Source organism: Rattus norvegicus, chromosome 2 (assembly GCF_021556685.1).
Source record: "Rattus norvegicus strain SHRSP/BbbUtx chromosome 2, alternate assembly SHRSP_T2T, whole genome shotgun sequence".
Classification (NCBI taxonomy): domain Eukaryota; kingdom Metazoa; phylum Chordata; class Mammalia; order Rodentia; family Muridae; genus Rattus; species Rattus norvegicus.
The window spans coordinates 53,626,294-53,644,287 of record NC_141535.1 but is presented as its reverse complement, the minus strand read 5'-3'; the positions used below and the strand labels follow the sequence as shown (position 1 = coordinate 53,644,287).

The window sequence follows — 17,994 nt, the reverse complement described above, 5'->3', positions numbered from 1 at the left end:
TCTCTGTGTTTCTCTCTCTTTGTCTCTCTCTCTAGGTGTCTCTCTCTGTGTCTCTCTGTGTCTCTCTCCTTTGTCTGTCTGTCTGTCTCTCTCTCTCTCACTCTCTCTCTGTCTCACATACACACACACACACACACACACACACACACAGACACACACTAAATAAATAAATCTTTCTTCTGTATTACAAGTTAAGTACAGCTGTGCCTGCTTAGCACCTCAGTGTGGTAGGGCAAGGCCTTCTGCAGCCTGCTGAGTGTGTCTTTGAAGAGTCCTCAAGCCAGCTTTATTCAAATCCTGGCTTACCAACCTCCTACTCACCCCTAGAAAAACCACACACACAGGGGAAAACCATTTAAGGTGCACCATTACTAAAAACCGGAAAGCAAATAGGCTCAGAAGAGGAAACAGGGACCCTGTCAGCAGCTGAGAAAAAGAAACCTAAGAGAGCAGACCTGAACAGGAGCAGCAACAGCTAGAAAGTTCAGCCACTGCCCTGTGGCCTTGGAAGAAGGCCCAGAGTAGCCTTCAGAGCACCCGGGGTATTCCTCTCCCTCCCTAATGCCTTCCTGCAGCCAGTCCTGGTTACACTTGGGTTTCCTGGTATCTGGAGTTTCTCTAAAGACAGCTCAGACCAGAGCTGTGCTGAAAATACACAGCAAAATTCAAGACACACTGCTCTCCTGGCTGTATTCCACCTGCATGACCCTGGCACCTGAAAACTGCTTCTTACATTCAGCAAAATGCACGTGCTGGGCCCAAGAGGACCTGGTGGCTTTTGGCAGAGAGAAATCTGTCCCATCCACATGTTGCTAGCCTGGCCCTGCTGCTCACCTCCCACTGCTCTGTGACCTTGGGAGCTTTGGATCTCCACCTAGGATGAATTCCAATTCCAGATTGAAGCCATCCCTAGCAGGGGATACAGAAAGGGGACTGTAAAACCAACAGCAATCTAGGCAGCAAAAACCTTGTATTCCTCTGCCTGAGTGCCCCTCGGGCCAGGTTATGGAGGAAGATCCCTGCTCACCCAAGCCTGGAGGCTCAACACCCAGCAGGGCACTTGCTGTAGTTTAGGGAAAGGGATTGGGCTTCAGTCTTCAGAATGGATGGAAGCTGCAAAGAAGAGTGACTTTAAATCACAACAGAATGAGTCCAGTCTCCGCCAAACCCAGATTCTAATTCAGGAGCCTGAACCACAGCAGGAGAGACTAAGTAATTCTGGTGTAGACACTGAACCCCCACCAGCCCTGCTCCTGTAAGTGTTGGAAGACTCATATCAGGTTGAGTTTTAAAATTTCTTTATCACAGAGTTACACTTTTGACTGTATCTTTATGTCTTTTCCTCTTTGAGTCAGTCCCATACCTCAGTACAAATTTCACATAAAAATGAGAGTTTCCATTTAAACATGGTTTTGAAGCTCCTTTACAATAGGAAATATGGTTTGTAGTTATAACTTCTGACATCTTGTATGGTTTTGCCCCCTCAACTGTTCAGAATTTAGCAAACATTGGATCGTGGTTATTAAACTAGTTCTATTTCACTGAAAGAAGGGGAAGCCATATGTGCTACAGTAGAAACATGTTCAGAGTGCATGCGACACTTATGTTCTTAAACATATTTAGATTCAGAATCCATTAAGGATTTGAGAATTAGTATGTGAGGTTCTTAGAAATTAGGGATACTTCATTCCATAGCCCATCTTGGTTAGAGAATTGAGTCTGAATTTTAAAGAATGTGTTTTGATTCATTATTTATTTTTAAAGTTTTATTCATTTATTATATATAAGTACACTGTAGCTGTCTTCAGACACACCAGAAGAGGGCATCAGATCGCATTACAGATGGCTGTGAGCCACCATGTGGTTGCCCAGTTTGAACTCAAGACTTCTGGGAGAGCAGTGGGTGCCCTTAACCACTGAGCCATCTCTCTGGCCCCTGGGTATTTATGTTTCGAGATAGGAAATCTCTATTTAGTTCTGGCTGTCCTGGAAGATCCTATGTAACCAGGCTGCCCTTGCACTAAAGAGATTCTCTTGCTGCCTGGGGGGCTGCTGTGATTAAACATGTGCACCACCAAGCCTGGCTCGGAAAGTGTATTTTTTTTTTTAAATTTTGTTACTTTTGAAAGTAAAATATAATTGCCTTATTTTCCTGCCTTACTTTCCCCCTCCATCCCCGTCTTATGTACCCCGGTGGCAACAGCCTCTCTTTCCATATTTGTGGCATATGTGCATTATTTTATTTTGTGTATGTGTGTGTACATATGCATTTATGTGTATATTCCTAACATAGACGGACAACTTGATCAGTCTGTACACTGTCCCAAGTAAGGCTGAGCCCTTGGTATTGGGTAAGCAGTTTGGGAGCTCTTACCTGGGAAGACTGTTTCTCTTGGACAGATTACTTGATTTTGGTTGTTGTTGCTGCTGTTGTTGTTGTTGCTGCTGTTGTTGTTGTTGGTGGTGGTGTTGGTGGTGGTGGTGGTGGTGGTGGTGTTGGTGGTGGTGGTGGTGGTGGTAGTTGATTGTCTGATAGGTTGGTTTGTGTTTTGTGGTTGGTGTTGGTATTGCTTATGATTTTCAAGACATGGTTTCTGTGTGCAGTCCTGGCTGTCCTGGAATTCACTCTGTAATCCAGGCTGGTCTCAAATCAAGAGATCAGCTTGCACCTGGCAGTGGTGTGCCCGCCTTTAATCCCGGCACTCCAGAGGCAGACACAGCTGAGTTTTGGGTTCTAGGCCAGCCAGGTCTAGTAAGTGAGTTCTAGGATAGCTAGGGAGACATAAAGTAAACCTGTATGGAGGTTGGGGGAGACCAATAGAGACCAGGTAAGAGGGGTAAATAGCGGAGGGGGGAAGGAGGGAGTTAGAAAGGGGGGAAAGGAGGGAGGGAGGGAACGTATGTGACTGCCTCCTTAGTGCTGGGATTGAAGGCATGCACCACCACAGCCCAGGTATGGGGGACATCCTGTCTTGCCCCTTTGTTGTTGTCCTTGTTTGGTTGGCTGGGGGTTTGTTTGCTTGTTTTGATTTGTTTTGTCTAAGGCTGAGGCTTCATGGGCTCTCCCACTTCCAGGTCTGCATGACTATTGGTGTCTCCTTGTTCAGTCTCCATGTTGGCGGGGGCTGAGACTGCAGTGGTGTAGCAAAAGGGGAATTTCCATTAGAAGGAAACACTTTAATATAGATGTAGGGGTTTTTCTGTCTTTTGTTTCGTTTGGTTTTATTTCATAAATGACTGACTCTTTATTCAAAAACTCACTTTTTATTGAACAGATTAGATTTTTGTTTAAAGCTTGGATTTTATTACATGAAGGTTTGACTCTACATTAAAAAGATTGATATTTTATTCAAATGATGAAAAATCTCAAATGTGTAGACGTTGGAGGGTGGGGTAGAGGGCTGAGAACTGTCTGGGCAAAGCAAACTGAGTCAGAATAGAGTGGTGAGAACTTAGATATTTCAGACTCCATTGAATAGATTGACTTTTCATGAACATTGCTGATTGGTTTTTACAGATTCGACATTTATTTACAGAAGAGACCTTTAACTTGAAAGGCTGATTTTATGACAAATTCCGCCTTTCTGAGAAGGATCAACTTCTCATTTCGATCATGAAGGTAAAGGGATTGCAGAGGGAATTTATATTCTTGATTCAATTGTTAAACTGGTTCCCCTTGGATTACCAGTTTAACTTGTCACATTAGCCCACTAAAGACCAAAGAACATGAGTTTTTCTTCACACCCTGGTTGTCTCCATTTCCTAGATCAGCATCGATAGTGTCCCAGGAGAAACCATCAACAGGGTAAAGCAAATGTCTTGAGGCAAGATCCTGCCTCCCAGAGCAGGGACCAGCTTCTCTTCAGAAAGGAGCTGTGCACCTGAACAACAGAGCCTTCCTGAGACCACACTTGTAGATGCTAAACTGGGCTGGACCAGATCAGGGACCCTGGAGTGCACTAGAGCCTGTAAAGAAGTCTCTGGATACAAAACTCTATCTTCTTCCCTGGTATGTTCTTTGTAACCTCCCAAAGCCTGCTTTTAAGTGCTAAGTTCTGTACACATAAAAAGCTCTGTGGTGTCCTTTTCTTTATTTCTCTTTAGGAAAAAATCCCATATTTTAGGATGAAATTTCCACTGTAAACATTTGTCTTTCGTCTAAAAGTATTTTCATTCCATCTTCTCCAAAAACATTTTTACACACACACACACACACACACACACACACACACACACACACACACAGAGAGAGAGAGGGGGGGGGGGAGAGGGGGAGAGAGGGAGAGATGCATCTCTTTTTCTTTTCTTCTTTTTTGCTTTATTCTTCCTTCCTTCCTCCCTCCCTGCCTTCCTTCCTTCTGTTTTATTTAAGATCTCCCTATGTAGCCCAGGGCATCTTGAAACTCCCTGTACTAAGGTCAAACTCATAAGACTAATTTATGTTTTTATTCTAAATTCTGATTTGTTTTGTTCTTTTAGAGATATTATCGACAGCATATATCTGGAAGAAGCAGAGAGTAGCATTGTGTTTTTTTGCATACAGCCAGCCCCAAGAAGTCTCCAAGTTAGTCTTTCAAATGATTCTAAAATTACGAACTGAGCATTTTCTAGACTCTGAATGTTACCATGTTCGGGAATTGTGTCTTTTGACATTAGGACAATAAAAATACAGTTTAATATATAGATATTTGATAAACACCTATTTTCCTATCCTGTATTTTATAGCCTTGATTAAAACACTCATATAAATTATCTGTGTGTTGTACTAGGTCCAGGGGTCAGAAAGTCTGCTTAGGGATCTGCAGGTACCAGCACACATTTGCTTCACAGACACACATGCATGCAACAGAGCAGTATGCAGTAATTAAAGAAATAAGTCAAGTTACAGTACTCTTGCAGGGGATAGACAGGCTCAGTACTAAATCAGTTAAAGTACTAATCACTTTTGCAAATCACACACATGGATACTCACCACATTTCAGAGTGTCTGATGCACTCTTGTGGGCTCTGTGGGCACCATGCACACACATTATGAACCCACATACATGCAGGAAAAACACTCACACATATACAATAAAAACCAATGGGTCTCTTTAAAATATAGAATATCTTTGAAATAGTATAGCAAACATTTAGGAAAGCATTTCCTCTAATGAGAAGACTTTCATACACTCTAGGTATATTGTGTAAGGGCAATGAGTTTTAGGAAATGACATTTAAAACATCATGTAACGATCTGTCATAACAAAGAGTTTTTATAAAGAAAGGTAACTTTTTATAAAGAATCCAGATGTCTCACATTCTCCTACATTACTTCTCTTAAGAGATGGTTTACTTCTTTATGTTTTGCTTACAATATTTCTAGGTTTTGTGAAACTTGTTTCATGGGTCCCCAAATATTATTTACAAGTTTTCCCAAAGACAAAACTGACCAGGGATTTTTATTGTTTTATTTAATTTATTCTCTTAAATTTTTAGTCTTCAATTTGTTGATTTATTCGGGGGTCATTATTATATCTCCTGTCTCCCACATGTGCTGTGCAGAAGATATCTTAAAGCAAATCAAAGCTGAGTTGCTTCCTCTAGAATTGGGATATCCCCAAGATCTATATTGTTCCTGCTACCATATCTTAGGAAGAAAGGTCCTCTGAATTCACTCAGGGATAGAGAGATATGAGAGGGTCAGCAGGTGAGAGTGCAGACCACCTGTGCAGTAACAGATTTTCAGGGACATTGATGACCTCACATGGAGAATTTGAATTCTCATGGCAATGTCTTCCACTCAGGCAGAGATCAAAGAAGCTTTGAGGAAGGAAGGAGGTTGAGAGCAGAGTTGCACCAGGCCGTTCAGAAAGGACACCTTGAGGAGAACTCCTGGCTCTGGAGGAAGTAAGGTAAGTTCAGTGGACAGCCAGTGAACCTCATGTGAAATCCTCTCACCGAAACATCACAGGACTGCAAAATCAATGGCCTGCCTCCTTCTCTTTCTAACACAAGAAAGAACTTTGAGCAATGTGACTATCATGCTTCTGTCTCATGCTGCCATGCCTTCTGTCTCTGATGGTGGGGTCTGTCCCCTGAGATTCAAACTGCATAGAGGTTTGAAAGCCTGAGATACATTTCATGTCTTTCTTAAGTTCTCATGCACTAAGAACAGCTGGCCTCTTCCTCCTGCTGCTGTGCCTGCCCTGCTGTGGTGGACTGCATCCCCTTGTAACTCTCTCATCCAATAGAAGCCTTTCTTGCCTTCAGGGACAAAAAAACCCCAAAAACCAAAACCAAAAACAAAACAAACAACAACAACAAAACCCCAACAAAACAAAACAAAACAAAATACCCATCTACTTTAGAACTTAAAAACAGGATGACCAAATAGTGCTTGACATTGATTCTGTTTCTTCTAGGCATGGAACCAGAGATAACCTGGGAACTTGGGAACTTGCTGGTGTTTCAGTCTTCAGAGAGCTGCAGGAAATATCTGGGTACCCAGATATGGTGGTGGACCCACTGCACCTCCCAATGCATGCACCCTGATTGCAATTGATAGCATATCAACATGGAATCTTTGCCATTTTTAATAAATATTTTGGCTCATTTATTCACTCATGCATACATTTTCATTCATTCATTCTGTGGTGGTTTAAAGGAAGGAGGTCCTCACAGGCTCATATTTGAATGTTTGGTTCCTAATTGGTTGAATTCTTTTGCAAAGATGATGAAGTATGATTCTTTTGGAAAGATGTGAAGATGTGACTCTAGGTGTGCTCTCTCTCTCTCTCTCTCTCTCTCTCTCTCTCTCTCTCTCTCTCTCTCTCTCTCTCTCTCTCTCTCTTCCCATCTCTCTGTCTTCCCCTCCCCCCTTCTGGTGGTGCTGCCATCTGGTGGTGGAACAAGATGTGTGCAATCTCAGCCATTCCTTCTCTCTGCTGTCTTGGACTCTAACCCTTTGGAATCCTTAATCCAAACTAACCCCTTCTTTCATAAGTTACTTTGACTTTGATTATGTTGTTAAATCAGAGCCATGGACAGTAATAGATTCACAATATCTGTTACAGATGATGTGGGGTTGCAGGTCATTAATTTCACACAACTATTTGTTCTCTTTCTGGCTATTTCTCTTCCTACCTCTCAAGCCACCTTGAGTTTTCTAGCCAACTTTTGTCCACACATTTCACCCAGTTCCTCTCATGTGACAAGGGGAAAACTTGATTTTATGGATCTAGCAAGCCTAGGGCCCCGTAATGAGAGACATTGAATATCTGTCATCTGGAGACTTGGTCATCCATTGGGTGTGGCTGTCTTCGGGCACAAGCATCTCTCTGCAGACCTCGCAATTTCATTCCTCTTGAAGAACAATAATTGCTACACATGTGATCCCCACACCCTCTTCATTCAGTCTTTCACCAGAGCAAAGGATTCTTTCACTGGTTATCTCACTTAGTGTTTGGAAACAGGGCTGCAAGTGGGATCGCTGGTTAAGTATCTCTGGGGTGTCTTGATCCTCTGGTCTCCAAGGATATTGGACATTCAAATGGTATTCAGCCATACATGGAGGCTTCACCCCCAGAGAGGTAAAATAAACCTCCAACCAACAAAAGCACCAAGCAAAACCAGGTAAATTCATTAGCAACCGGATGCAGCATTATTTGAGTTATAACATTAAAACTATAAATATGCACAGAGACCTGCTACAGTGTCATGCCAGGCACATAGTTAAACCTGTGAAGGCTCATAGAAAGGGCCTCTAGTGAGTCTGAGAAGATCCTGTATTATTACTGCAGGCGAAACCAGAGGCCTCAAATCAGACCAATGTCTCATTGCAAGGAACATTCTCAGGTAGAGTTGTGTGGGCAAAAGGTGTAATGTGTGACACACTGTGACACACCATGACACATTGACGCTGTCGAAGAGAAATGGTTTATTCATTTACTCTGTTTTTTTTTCTTTCTTTTGCAGGGGGATTACAAAGGCAGAGGCTGGATTTGGAGGGATGGGAAGATGTGTGGGATTGGGGTGTAAATGTATAATCCACAAAGAATCAATAGACTGTTTAAAAACATTAAGGAGGTTAAACATATAAATATCTATAAAATAAAAATATGCATAGAATAGCACTTAGAAAACAAATTGGCTATGAATTTGAGAGAGCTGAGATATTTGCATGTCAGGGTTTGGAAAGAGAAAAGAGCAGAAAATGTTCTTACAACACAATAATCTCAAAAATGTACTAAATCATATAAAATTTACCAACCTATTGGCTACACTACCCAGGTCCAGCATTGAAACCATACAGCATAAAAAACCGTACAGACAAATAAAAACCTGACAGAGGTTTGCAAATGATATAGTTGAAAAGTTCTAGGTCACATTAAAAACTGGCAACATGTTGTAAAACAAAGTCTATCAGACTCGACTGAGATTTAATGCAGACATCAATTTGTAATCTTCCTGGGGCACGAGTAAGATGCCTTAGGTAACTTGCCAGACTGAAAACATGCTCTTCCCTAAGACATACAATCCACAAACCTTACACATTGGATGAATGTCCAGCATTTAGAAACGATCTTGAGCTGAGAAGCCCTGAAAAACCAAATGAAATCATGTGTGGATCCCATTTCCTGCATTCTGGTACCTAGGCCCAAGGGTTTCACCCAGCCTTTCCTCCACCCCTTCTGAACCCCTGGGTTTGCAAAGGATCTCACTACAGCCTCCCTGGCAAAGTCCGTTCCGGACTGAAAATGAAAGCACCGAGAAGCAAACTCAACTATGCTGTTTGCAAAGCAGCAGCGGAATTTAGCCTGGGCCTGCTAAAGCCTAGCAGAACTTGGTTTGGCTGACAAGTTGCCACCATTAGGAACAGACATCAGACAACCTAAAGCTTGGGTGCTGACCATTCCTAGTCTGCAAGAGGCACATTCTAGGGGGATGGAGAGATGGCTTAGAGGTTAAGAGCACTGACTGTTCTTCCAGTGGTCCTGAGTTCAATTCCCAGCAACCACATGGTGGCTCATAACCATCTATAACCAGGTCTGGTGCCCTTTTCTGGCATTCAGGTGCATATATGCAGGCAGAAAGCTGTATGATGTATACATAATAAATAAATAAACGTAAAAAAAAAGAGGCACATTCTAGTCAAATCAGCGCCCCCTCCTGAAGACTTCACCCAACTAGAGCTGTTAGGCAGAGCCAAGAATCTGCAAATGGACCATTTTTCACTGGCCTCTGCTCCCTCTCTGCTCCCTATCAATATGGAAAAGCAGGTGAGTGCACTATCCAGGGACTTATCCTGGACCACAAGGCTAGGCTAAAACCAGACAGGTGTGGCTGAGAAACCATCAGGCCAGTGTCATCTGTCCCTTGCTCCCCTGACCAAGTGCATGCCAGGGCAATAATCAGAACCAGTGACAACAGAGAACCCAGTGTACAGGGCACCATTTAGCACTTCTGAGAAGCTGGGGAGCAGGGGAGGCTGGGTCTCCATCCTTTAGGTAGTGCTAGCCTAGGGAGGACAGCAGCCCATGGAGCAGCCTGTGCACTGGTGCAGGCAGAGGCCTTCTTCAGGCTCCAGACTGTAGGTATTTGTACTCTTTGAGGACAGCGGGGTCAGATGAATCGGGAAATTTTTCTAGCTTCGTTTTGATTGCTGTACAACGGTATGGCAGGGCTTTGGTCAGTGGGAAAGCAATATCGAGAGGGAAAAACCCAACCAAGACAGAAGAGAACTTAGGGCCTTGTCCCCGCTGACCCCAAAAACTTTAAGGAAGCAGTTGCGTTCCAGATCTGTGTTCAGAGCGAATTTGTCATAATCCTGGGATCCTTTGCTCATGTTTCAAACAGTTCTCAGTCAGAAAACAAAACTTTACTGGCAGTCGACGACCCGAAATCCGCTATGGAAAGGACTGGGACAATTTTTCAGTTTTTAGAAAAACCAGGAGGCCAATAGGCCTAGGAAACAAACAGAAATGCAAGCAATGGCAAGACATCTCCAGTCTGAACGCTGTGCCCTGGTGTAAAGAAGTTGTCAGACTGCCTGAAAGGGAGTGCAGTGTGGTTTTAGCTTCTGGCCAGGACTCCTGCCTTGGCTCCTGCTCCTTTCCTGTCCTGCCACTGGTTGGAGGAGCGGGCGCAGAGACTAACAAAGGATCTTTCCCTGCATTGCAATGCTTGGCCAACCCTTTCTGTGTGAGGAGAAGCCCTGAAGTTTCCTCCTCCTCTTGCCTTCTGGACACGTGCAAGAATAAGGCGAGCTGACAGAAGGGCAGCTGAAAGGACACTGCTTTGGTTCCCTGGTCAGTTTTTTTGCTTGACATCTTCCACGCAAAATAGGAACGCAGCCATGCCTGAGATTCGGTCCAAACACGGATTGCCCAGTCGTTTTAAGGGGCGCAGGTCTGATTCCCAGGGAATCTTGCCTCATGAAAAACCTGTGGTTGGGGATGGACTGACTCACCATGCAACCACAAAAGATAGAAGTTGGGAGCGATTTTCACCATTTGGAAATGAGGTCGAGAAAACAAAAGGAAACCGTTATGACCCAATCGCACCTCATGTCCACTCGCACCAACATAAAGTGCCAATGCTGACCATCCCATTAATCTTCTGCGATGAGCAAATTGGCAGTTACTGAATGAATCATTTTGGTTTCTGGCTCGGACTCCCTCATTGGCTCCTGCTTCGATTGTGCCCTCCCACCTGAGTGGAGGAATGAGCGGAAGGGGATGGGGGTAACAAGTCTTTCCCAGGATTCCGGTGCTTGGCTAAACCACAGAGTGTGCCAGGAGCAGCCTCCAAGCTGACCTACGCCCTGCGGGGCAAAATGCAGGTTGACGGGTAAAGGCGTGGCAATGTCCAAAAAGATCTATCTCTCCCTTCTTCCCTCCCTCCATCCCTCCCTCCATCCCTCCCTCCCTCCCTCCCTCCCTCCCTCCCTCCCTCCCTCCCCCCTCCCTCCCTCCCTCCCCCCCCACCCCCGTGTGTGTGTGTGTGTGTGTGTGTGTGTGTGTGTGTGTGTGTGTGTGTGTGTGGTGTAGGCGACCTGGTCAGTGCTCAAAGAAAGAAATGCAGGACCTACTGAGGGAATTCGGTGCAAAAACCTAAAACCTAGTGTTCCAGGGTCAGGGGTCTGATGCTTTAGGAAATATTGCGGGGCTTAAAACGTGCCCGGGCATTTGCCGAGGGCATTCCGCACGAAATCCGCAAAAAATCGGACGAATTGTCAAAGTTTAGAAATGACTGGAAGAGGAGAGAGTGTGCAAAAGCAAACCGAAACCGCGGCGTCCTGGCCGCCTGTCAGTCACACTCTCTCCCCAGACCCAGCTGGTTTTCCCTGGGTTAGGCTGACACCGGATCCTGGGCTCTCACCGAATCCCACCTCAGTTTGCCTGGAGGAGCCCGGATTTAAGCACAAAAAGAAAGTGCGGAGGAATAAAATCAGGGACGCTATTTAAAATCATGGTCCGGGTTTAGTCCGATTCTGCTGGTAGCTGACTGGAACTTGATTCGCCAGACAAGTCGCAGCCTCTGGAGAACCTGGCTCCGAAGAACCGACTGCGTGGGCGCTGATGATCCGGAAGAGCCGTGAGACGTCGTGCTGAGGACAGACTCCCCTGCAGGGGACAAGCCAGCGACCAAAAAACTGGGAGGCAGAGCTGAGAATCAGCCTCTGAATGGTTTTCCTTCTGGCTCTGACTTCTTCCTTGGCCTATGCTCCCTCTGTGCCCTCCCACCAGCCTTGAGGAGCGGGCCTGCAGACTAACCAATGACTTTCCTATGATTGCAAAGCTTGCCTAAAAACTCCAGCGTGCATAGGAGAAGCCCCCAGGTCAGCCTCCTTTCATAGGAACAAATGCACGCTGTAGCCCCAGTCACAGGCTTACTGGAGAAAGAAAGAAGCGCGGGAGAGGCCCAGCCCAGACCCTGCTGCTTTGGAGCCCTGGACAGTCCTGTCTCCAGAAACAACTGGTGAAAAGAAAGGAAAGCCATCCTGACACCCAGTTCCTGGTTTTCCAGTGGGCGGGGTCAGATGCCTTGGAAATCTTGCCCGACCAAAAGAGGACCCCCTCCCCCAGTTATTTTCTTTAAAAATTACTTTATTGCCTCCCTCCAATAAATGTGTCTCGGGATTATTGTGTGTATCACATGCTCCCATTCAGTCATTTGTTTTGAAATGTAAGGCAGCATTGAAAGCACAAAAGACAATTCTGAATTTCCTGACAGGCTCCTTGGAGGCATTCACAGAGTAAACATTTAGCGCTTTCCTGGAGGATGTTTGAGGCCACCTAACGCCTGCCCTTCAAACAATTGATCTTTGGAAGTTTCCCTCTGACTTCCACACTCTGGGCATGGCTCTTGCTTTCCCACACACATATACTGAATAAATGAATGAATGAATGAATGAATCAAGGTCCTTCTTTAAAGTGATGGCTCATCCTTTAACACAGCTGTATCTGTGTGAAGTCCAGGCAACCTTGTAAGTAGTGAAAAACAAGACAGCCAGAGCTATATAGAGGGGTCATGTCTCAAAAATCCAAATAAACGAATAAATAAATAAAACAAAATAGGGTGGAATCCCATTGGGACAGTTGTCTACAAACTTTTTGTTAAAATGGTCAATGACTCATTTGAGTCTGTAAGACAAAGTAAACTCATGGTGAAAACTATTTTGCTCTTACAACTTTGGCCCATAAGCACATTAAACCAGGGAAACATCATTGTTTTACATGTATGTTGTTATATACTGAGGCCCTCTCTCAATAATAAAATTAAAGAAACCAAAAAACAACAACCTCCTCCCCACCCCCGCCCATGATAGACTATTCCAGATGAAAGCCATTCCATATGGTAAGGGCAAGACTGTACCCTGGAGCAGGGACAATCTCTCTCTCTCTCTCTCTCTCTCTCTCTCTCATATCAGTTTCTCTCTTAGGCAATAGGAATTGATTTTTTTAGGCCATATTAAAGAAGCAAAACTTAAAGAAGAAAACCACACCTTGATTACAACAGATTATATAATATTATGTCTCAAAAAACAAACAGAAAGAAAAGAAAAAAGTTTAGTGTTTTTCTGAAAGAGAAATAAAAAACAATTAATATACTAATAGGATTTTAACAAACATTATTTGGATTTATTTCGATTAACATAACATTTCTGTGCTCATAACTTTGGTAACAATGACTTTTATACAAATGAAATAAAATCATAATTGATGCCTATTTCCCGTTAGAACTCAACTTAGAAGGAAGTTTTCATCACAATCTCTGCACTCTTAGCCAGCTGGTGGCACAACAAGGCAGAGGCAGGGAGATCACTGAGTTCTAGGCTTGCCTGAACTATAGAGAGAGTTCCAGGACAGCCAAGCTACACAGAGACACTCTGTCCTCCCTCTGCCAGGAGATCTGTGCCTCCTCATGAGGCCTGGCCTTTAGATGGAGAGCTACAGGCTACTGCATGAGGGAGAACCAGGACTTCTACAGGAACAACCTATAGGTTATCCAATCGCAAGTAACCACAGGTCTGATTTTAAAACAACAACAACAACAACAACAACAACAACAACAACACCCAAACTTGGTTCTATTCTCTTTATGGCTGCAAAACAACAAAAGACCATTATCCTAGACCCCAGACAAAATGATATAAGATCCAGGTGCACTTTGTAAAATCTAACTTAAAACTTCCACCTCCCATCTCTGAGATGTCAGGGTCTGGTGACCCAAAAGGGTAAGAGTTACAGCTCTAAGGGGAGAGTGTCCCCAATGGGGGTCTGAAGGGAAAGGTTTTCTGGCAGTTGGGAGCCAAGAAATGTCACAAGGTAATCAGGACTCATGCTTGCCCTGATTGGACAAAGGCAGGACATACATAACCTTGGGCAATTGCCTTTATAGGCACCTGGCCAATGTAGCTGTGGCCATTTTCTGGGAATCCTGGAGTATAGACCTGGCCAGTGTCCATCTTCCTGGCCAGCATTAAGTGAAGCTTTCAGTGGATAATTATGGAACTGGTCTCACCCTGTGAGTCTCAGGTTTAATGTTAGTGCATCATTGTTTCTTACACTCATACATGCACACACACACACACACACACACACACACACACACACACACACACACCTACTCTGTATAATGTTATTTACTGTTCCACTGGAGTAAAATTGGTGTCTGAGCTTCTCACCCCTGGACCAGACACGACTGCTTCTTCAGTGTAAAGTTGGAGTGACTCATGGATGAAATTCCCAAGCCTGGATCAGAAACTCAATATTGTTTCAGCACAGGTGTCCCCAGGAGAAGTGGACAACAAAGACCAAGAAAGACAGGAGCCAGGCCAACCTCACCAAGCCCTGATGCCTGCTAAGACTTTCAGTTAGCGATTCTTCTGACAGCTCCAGCTATTACAGGGACACCCCTGCCTCGGTCACACACAAGGGCAGTCGTGTCTTTGCAGCCATCTGGTTTTCCTTTCTTTCTTTGTTTCTTTCCAGATTTATTAATAAAAGTGTTAGAAAGGGGGAAATTTGTGTTCTATTTGAAAGGTTCAAGGGAAAAGATGAAGGGTGGCGTGGACACAGAGGAGGATGCACTAAGTTTCCTACCCTTGGTTACGGAGCTAACTGGTGGTTTGTTTTAAAGGGGATCCTGGGGGAACTTAGGCATCTGGTGCTCACGTAAGCTGGGCCACAAGATAACCAGCACACAGGGAGCAACCCTGAGAACTTAGAGAACACATTGTGCTGACTCAGCATGGATGAAGACTCTCTACACAGATGCTCCCACTCCCAATTAACCTAGGGGCTGCCTGCAACTTCCATTTTACCCTTCTTCCTTCTGTGTAGTCTAGGCTAGTCCTGGACTCAGATTCACTTCACCTTGTCTCCCTATTATGTAGATTAGCGACCTTGCCACCATTTCTGCACAGGAAAGTCTATTGTTAGCAATTTCCAGAGCTAATTTCTGCCTCACAAGTGAACTCACCTGCAGAAACAGGACTGGCTAAGGTGGAAGGACATGGCAGGGCTGGCCCTGACACAGAAAACCCAGCCACCTGGCCTTGAGAGGGTGGCCTTTATGCTCTTCCAGTCTTGGAAGGGCTTCATATTTATAAGCCTTAGTTCAGCTCTTGGCCTTCCAAAAAGTCTAGCCTCTCTGTAGGTAATGGATCTGAGGTGGGCATGATCGCTCAGGCAGGTGGACCCCTCTTTGTTCCAGGCCAGCCTGATTCACACAGAGAATTCTAGAACAGAAAGGGCTAAATAATGAGAGAAACAAATAAATGAAGGAAGAGAGAAAGGTGTGGAGGGAGGGAGGGAGGCATCAATCGGTCTGAATGACAGGCCTTACTACATTTGCAGAGCATAAAAAGAAGCAGCTATGGAAAACAGTCCTCAGAACCTGGGAGAGTCAGGGATGGCATTTCCCCTGGATTTCACCTGTGTGAGACAGTGCCTGGGAAGTCAGTGGCTCTCACTCTGCAGCCCACCCTTTCCCTCCAGTGCCCCCTGTATTCTCTACACCATGCTGAGGATGTGGATACCAGTGCTCAAGCATGGTCAACATCCTGTGTGATTCATCCTGTGTACTTTGTTGGACTATAAGTTGCAGTTTTAACTTTTCAGTATTCCCAAGAATTTTAAGTGATCTTTTATTTCCCCCAAAAGACCAAATTTGTGAACTAAGTCATGTACCATGGTAGAGAGTAACCACACAGATGTCAGTGTGACTAAAACACTTATCGTTGCCTACAATCTTTGAATTTGCTCTCTTAACTTCCTGTTTCTACAAGTGTTTGTAGGAAATAATTTAATCCCTGAACAAAAATGTTGACCAGAATGTTTGTCTTTGAATTTTAACATTTCTTCAATTCACATCGCCTGGACCTTTCAAAAGAGGTGGACATTCTCAGATAATTCAGCTTTGATCCCTGAGAGAATGGTAACTGTCCACAATGTCCTCTACAGAGCAGACCTGGGGAATAGTACTTCAATACTTCATCAACAATACCAATGCCAGACATTCCTGCAGAACTTCTGCTTCTAGTAAAAAAATGACAAAAAAATAGCTTTGTAGTAAATTTAGTGGAGATTATCTTGAAACTCATGGTTGAACACTGTCTCCACTCCAACATTGATTGGTTTCTGCATTTTTTGATATTTTGATAAGCATAAATTTAAACAAGTAGAAGGCTTTTCAGTTTGGATCCCTTGGAATAGATAATACACAAATATGGTCTATTTTTGCTACTGAATCTTTGACCTCTAAAATGTTGTCAGAGCTGCGTTTGGAGAAGGCGTTTGGCTTAGATATTGCTTGAGTATCTGCAGGTCAAAGGACAGCCACTCTAGTGACCAGGACACATTGGTTGGATCCAGGACAGTCAAGCTCTGGAATCTTCCAGCCTGGTCACTGAGCCATGGGCATGATAAGACTGGTCCTGCTACACTGTCCTTGTGGAATCTAGTAGGACTGTGAGGACAGAGAGAAGGTCCCAAGGGAAGTGAGAGCTGGATTCCCTGCCTACCTACCCTCTTTGACCCCTGGGTGAACTTCAAACACATCCTGAAAAGTATTGGTCACAGATGTCCTATCTTTGACGCCTTGGACACAAGGAGTCAAATGTCTAGGTCTCAGGCTGACCTCCGAGATCTCCCAGGGATGCACTCTGGATTTTGGAGGATTATTTAACTTGGAAATGTCCAGTGTACTTACCTTGTTTGTAATTTGTCATGATTATGTGTTCTCTAAGACACTGAAGTACATTGAACTCTTACATGTACATGCTTGTATGATATCCTGTTTAATGACGTTTTAAAGTAAACCAACCACAGTGGAAATCAGGAGACTCTAGTGATCAGGGTCCTGTCTCACAGCACCAAGTACAGCACCCCTTCCCCTCCACCTCAGGAGTACAGGAAGGGCTTTCCCGCTCAGCAGGAGGCTTCACCATTAAGAATTCTTGTGGAAATCCATCCATCAAGAACAGAGAGAGAAGCAGAGAGGAGGTTTGCCCCAATGGGCAGGACTTTTATGGGGGAGTGGATGTGTGGTTTCAATGTTGTACAGGGCCGGTGTAGCCAATATCTGGCTACCATAACATTTATCAGGTTTTGTACATATTTGAGATTGTTTAGTAAGAACATGTTTTTTCTATTTCCTCTTTCTATACCATTCAAGGTACCTGTCCCAGGTCTCCTACAAATTCATGGCCAATTTTTTGTCTAGTATCTATTCCATGAAAATTTTATTTACTGATATTAATAAGTATAACTTCCTTAATGTTTTTAAACTTTGTCTTGATTCTTTGTGAAATGTACATTTACAGGACACTCACCTTCCCATCCCTCCATATCCTCCCTCTCCCCTTGAAATCCTGCAAATAAAAATGAATACATGAATAAAACATCCCTATATGACAGCTGTGGTATGTCACAGTGTGTCACATAGTAAACCCCTTCACGCACACAGCTTCACCTGAGAATGTTCATTGCAATGAGTCACTGGTCTGGTTTGATACCTAGGCTTCTCCTACAGTAGCACTACGGGATGTCTCTGGGACTCCCTCATAACCCTGAAGCCCCTTTCTACGAGCCTTCACAGTTTTCACTGTGTGCCTGACTTGACACTGTGGCGGGTCTCTATGCACATTTACAGTTTTTAAAGATATAACTCAAAAAATGCTGCATCTGGTTGCTAATGCATTTACCTGGTTTGGTTTGGTGCTTTTGTTGGTTGGAGGTTTACTTTATCTCTCTAGGTGTTAAATCCCCATGAATGGCTGAATACCATTTGCATGTCCAATATTCTTGGGGACCTGAGAATCAACACACCCCAGAGATACTTAACCAGTGACCCTACGTGCAGCTCTGTTTCTAAATGCTAAGTGATATAACCAATGATATATCTTTCCTCTGGTGAAAGACTGAATGAAGAGGGAGTGGGGATCAGATGTGTAGCAATTATTGTTCTTCACAAGAAGGATGAAGTTGTACTGTCTGCTTAAAGATG

The 17,994-nt window shown here is 44.1% G+C and overlaps 2 long non-coding RNA genes across 8 annotated transcripts in view; both read left to right on the top strand.

Annotated features, from left to right (window-relative positions):
- LOC134485850 (uncharacterized) overlaps window positions 1-17,994 on the top strand; it is a 704,841-nt gene that overhangs the window by 428,432 nt on the left and 258,415 nt on the right. The gene's annotated exons all lie outside the window — the stretch shown is intronic.
- On the top strand, window positions 335-6,611 carry LOC147996088 (uncharacterized). 5 transcript variants are annotated; one of them, XR_015671089.1, is made up of 6 exons: window positions 335-1,255; window positions 3,518-3,619; window positions 3,767-4,009; window positions 4,480-4,564; window positions 5,787-5,894; window positions 6,405-6,611. It is a non-coding gene; the product is annotated as an uncharacterized LOC147996088 (long non-coding RNA). The 5 variants fall into 5 exon arrangements; XR_015671096.1 differs by having other exon boundaries at window positions 452-1,280; XR_015671102.1 differs by lacking the exon at window positions 335-1,255 and adding an exon at window positions 2,868-2,953.